Source organism: Pan troglodytes, chromosome 18, assembly GCF_028858775.2.
Source record: "Pan troglodytes isolate AG18354 chromosome 18, NHGRI_mPanTro3-v2.0_pri, whole genome shotgun sequence".
In the NCBI taxonomy this organism is placed as follows: Eukaryota; Metazoa; Chordata; class Mammalia; order Primates; family Hominidae; genus Pan; species Pan troglodytes.
Genome location: NC_072416.2, coordinates 50,378,994 through 50,383,996, shown reverse-complemented (window position 1 = coordinate 50,383,996; position 5,003 = coordinate 50,378,994).

Below are 5,003 nucleotides of genomic sequence, written 5' to 3'. Positions count from 1 at the left end.
AAAGAAAACATTTATGCAGACAACAGACATATGAAAGAAAGCTCATCATCACTGGTCATTAGAGAAATGAAAATCAAAACCACAATGAGATACCATCTCACACCAGTTAGAATGGTGATCATTAAAATGTCAGGAAACAACAGATGCTGGAGAGGATGTGGGGAAACAGGAACACTTTTACACTATTGGTGGGAGTGTAAATTAGTTCAGTCATTGTGGAAGACAGTGTGGCGATTCCTCAAGGATCTAGAACCAGAAATACCATTTGACGCAGCAATCCCATTACTGGGTATACACCCAAAGGATTAGAAATCATTCTATTATAAAGACACATGCACACTTAGGTTTATTGCGGCACTATTCGCAATAGCAAAGACTTGGAACCAACCCAATTGCCTATCAATGATAGACTGGATAAATAAAATATGGCACATATACACCATGGAACACCATGCAGCCATAAAAAAGGATTAGCACATGTCCTTTGCAGGGACATGGATGAAGCTGGAAACCATCATTCTCAGCAAACTAACACAAGAACAGAATACCAAACACCACATGTTCTCACTCATAAGTGGGAGCTGAACAGTGAGAACACATGGACACAGGGAGGGGAACATCACACACAGGGCCAGTCGGGGGATGGGGGGGGCTAGGGGAGGGAAAGCATTAGGAGAAATACCTAATGTAGATGATGGGTTGGTGGGTGCAGCAAACCACCATGGCACGTGTATACCTATGTAACAAAACTGCATGTTCTGCACATGTACCCCAGAACTTAAAGTATACTAACAAAAAAATAAGAATGAGTTTTATTTTCTTAAAACAAAAGCAAAGCAAAGAAAAGAAAGGCGGAACACCAGTACTGTGGGAATCATTGGTGGAAAAGCAATTTCGGTTTTATTATGACACATAGATGTTTCCTCTGTTAGAATGTAGCTTCATGAGGAGAGATATGTTTTTGCTGTTCTATTCACTATTGTATCCCTCATATCTAGAACCATAGTGTCCACTCTATGAATCTTTGAATGACTGAATCAATAGCCATTGCATAACACCTGCCCATCACGGGCTCCTACTCAGAAAGCTATTTCTAAGGAAAGCTTTTCACCAGGGAGAATTAGCAAGAAATAGCCTCACACAATTATTAAGAAAATTTTAAAAAGGATCAAAATGCACATAAACATTTGACATAGAACTTATGAATTATTTTATTATGCACTACTAGTAAACATTATCATGTCTTCATTGGGGCCAAGAATATGATATAATTGTGTGTTTGTTCCTTTAATATTTTGAGAAAATAAGAAAATATGATGAGGGGGTAGTGGGCAGTATTTTACTTTGGAAATAGATGGCCTGAGGTTTGAATCTGAATCTGAGCTTTATTACTTACTAGCTCTGCAACCTTGATAAGAGCTTGTTGTTTCCCTATCTTTAAAACACAATAACTTTTTTGCAAGGAGGTTGTATAATGAAATGTAGTATATGAGACACAATGCCTTGCTCAGGAGGGTTTAAGCAATTATAGGTCTTGTTTTGGTGAAACTGAGGTTTCCTTCTGCTTTATTAAAACCTCATGTAGCCCAACATTCGAACTCCTTAAAACGACCTAAAAGGCCTTATATAATCTGGCCCTGATGGTCTCTCTATCCCGGCTTACTACCTCTCCCTTCTTACCAGGAAAAGGGGCGTGCTTGCCTCCTGTCTCTTCTTTCCATGGACCAACCTGTCCCTGCCTCAGGGCCATTGCATTTGCTGCTCTCACTGCATAATATGTTCTTTGAAAAACTGGCTTCTATTCAGCTAAAATGTCATCTATTTATCAAGGCCTTTCTCTCTTTTTTTAATTTTTTTTTTTTTTTTTGAGACAGGGTCTCACTCTGTTGCCCAAGCTAGGGTGCAGTGGCTTAATCACGGTTCACTGCAGCCTCAAACTCCTGGACTCAGGTGATCATCCCACCTAAGCGTCCCTAGTAGCTGGGACTACGAACACATGTCACCATGCCTGGTTAATTTTTGTAGATTAATTTTTGTAGAGACAGTGTTTTGCCACATTGCCCAGGGTGGTCTTGAACTCCTGGGTTCAAACGATCTGCCTACCTTGGCCTCCCAAAGTGCTGGGATTACAGGTGTGAGCCACTGCACCTGGCCAGCAAGTTCTTTCTTGACCTTCCAAATGAAATCTCCATCACCATCACTTTCTATTAAATCATCCTGTTTTATTTTCTTTATACAACGTAGAGCTCTCTGAAATAATCTCATTTATTTATTCATTCACTTGGATATTGCCTATCCCTTTCCATTAAGATGAACGTTCCTAGAAAGCAAAAACTGTATCTGCTGAAGCCCTAGTGCCTAGAACAGTGCCGGATGTATAAAAGGTTCAGGAAATATTTACACAATAGACACATTTTTATTAATCATTATCTTCTCTTCTACCTATTTGAACAAAAATAACTAAATGAGTCTGTTTTTCATTGTGGTTTGAAATCCCAACAATATCTAACTGATTGAACTGAGAGTTAAGGAGATAGAGATGTTAAGAAAGAGGAAAAGTCTTGAAGAAGAAAATTCCCAAATTTCTTTTCCCCAAAGTAGTGCGACTGATTTTCAATGTTTACTTCAGGGTCCCTTTTCAGCATTCGTTTTTTTCCTCTATCATCAATCATTGTCAATTTGAAATAGTACAATACTTAGGGTCATTTATCTAGACCTATTGGAGTCTAAAATTATGCAGCTCAGTCAAATATATGTGAATAAAGACTGTCATTTCTGATTAATGACATGTGACTTGAATGTCTTACAAAATCATTTGTGCCATCCAAGCTTTACAGAAAGGTTATTATGTAAGGTCTTCCCCTAATGTTTCTGCTTTTCCCTCTAAGAACCCTAGAGGATCCAATTCCTCCATAGGAGAAAACATGGATGCTTAATGATTTCAGTTGTAATTGTTACTCAGGTCCTTGGATTGCTATACCAAGAGTGTTTTTCAAGTTGAAAATTCTCTTCCACTGGATGGTTAGGCAAGCTTATGATGTTGCTGTTTTGCAATTTTTGTTGCCAACATAGCCTTCCCTATTATTGAAAAAATAATCCATGTAAGACACTAATCTTATTCAGTTGATGCAGAAAAAAGAAGAGTGAAAAACATGCCAACTCTTTGTCAATTACACTTTCCATGAATCATCAACTCTCTTCTTGAAGCATAAAATTCCACTTCAGCATAGTCCCAAAAACATGAGAAAAAAAAAAAAAGATTTAGAAAGAAACTTTGGATAAGAAAAGGTCAGGACTGAAATAATGAAAAAAGAGAATTTTTTTTTTTATAAAGTAACACCATGTCTACTTCTCCTAGGTGGTATTACCCAGTCTCTTAGATCATTTCCTCACAATCTCTTTGTGGCTTCTTTTTTTATCACTGGGAACATAAGAGGAGACCATTGGCACCCATCAGTCACATGCCTCTAAGGTATGACTAGAGCAAGTGGCTGGGAGTATGTGTTGAGAGATGGGAATGCTTCTTCTCTACTCTTGATGTTTCCTTCAAGGCAGAGGGAACTCCTTAGGTATGGCACTTATGGTCTTACCCTCTCTATCCTTTGCTTGGGGAGGTGGAATGACGTTTGATTGTAATTGTTAATGGAACAACTGTGTATAGTTGGCTCCATTCTGACTTTATTTATCTTGGAAGTGAGCTGTCCACAGGGAGCATAATTTCTCTGCTTCTCCTTCTACCCTAGAAGAAGTGGGGAGGTAAAGCGTCCCTGGTTCAGTGCTGCCAACACTGGGAAATTAAGTCTTCCTAATTTGGGGATTCAGTATTAGTAAGCTCACATGACGATCATTCCTGATGGGTCATCTTCCATGCTGGTCTGTATTAATTTATGAGTGATATTTTGGCTTTCATTTATTTTCTTTGTTTTTTCAAAGTATGTAGAAGTCAGTTGGGTTTGAGGGATTCTGGTTTGAGAGACCTCCCTCAGAGACCCAAATAATAGATATGTCCTCTTGGGTCATAGGAGACAAATGACAGAAACTCACAACATGATATTTTCAAAGTTCAATAGCATCTTGACCCCTTCCCAAGAACTCTATGCATAATAAGCATCTCCAGTTCGGTTTTTTGAGAAATGTCACATAATAAATTAGGAAGTACCTACTGTGTTTTAAGCTTTGTTTCAGGTTTTGAGGTGAATAAAAAAGAAACATAAAACATGGCCCCTAATTGGAATATTGTACTTAGGGTTGAAACTCATTTAAAAAATCAAATAGGCAATAAACAGATGAAATTGTTCAGAAAAAGAGAGAGAAGTAAAGATGGGTGGCTAGGGAAGACTTAGAGAAGATGTCATTTGAATTGCTCCTTTAAAAATAAATAGATTTAGAATGAGGAAGGATGAATAGAATTAGAATGAGGGAGAAGGAGCCATTTTAACCATAGCTCTCTTGTTTGCAAGAGATAGAATTATATTCAAACTAGCTTAAGTGAAAAAGGGAAGGCCTTTGTTCACATCTGAAAAGTCCAGAGGTGAATGTGTTTCGAGCATGGCTGGCTCCATGGAATCCAGTGTTGTTCTGAGAGTTTGGTCTCATCTTCTCCACCTATTGGTTTGTATCTTCTTTAACTTATGTTGGCTTCATTCCCAGGCAGGCTGTCTCTTTGGTGGCAAGATGGCTGCCAGGATTTCCAGATTTAAATCCCATTAGCAACACAAACAAAAAGCAAATCAGTTCTAAAACTCCTGGAATTCAGGCTAATAGACTTCAACGACCCAATTGTCCATCCTTGAAGTATTCATTGTTACTGTCTGATCATGATTCTCTGTTGACTGGAGATTTGAGTCATATGGATTGAAAGTAGGGGAAGTGTATTTCTCCATGGAAATTCGGGGTGCAATCAGCAAGACACTAGGGGATTAAATGTTGGACAGACAAATGCAAGACATGTTTACTGTAGGAGGTAAACCCATAAAGGTAGAGGAGAAATTCTGCTTACCTAA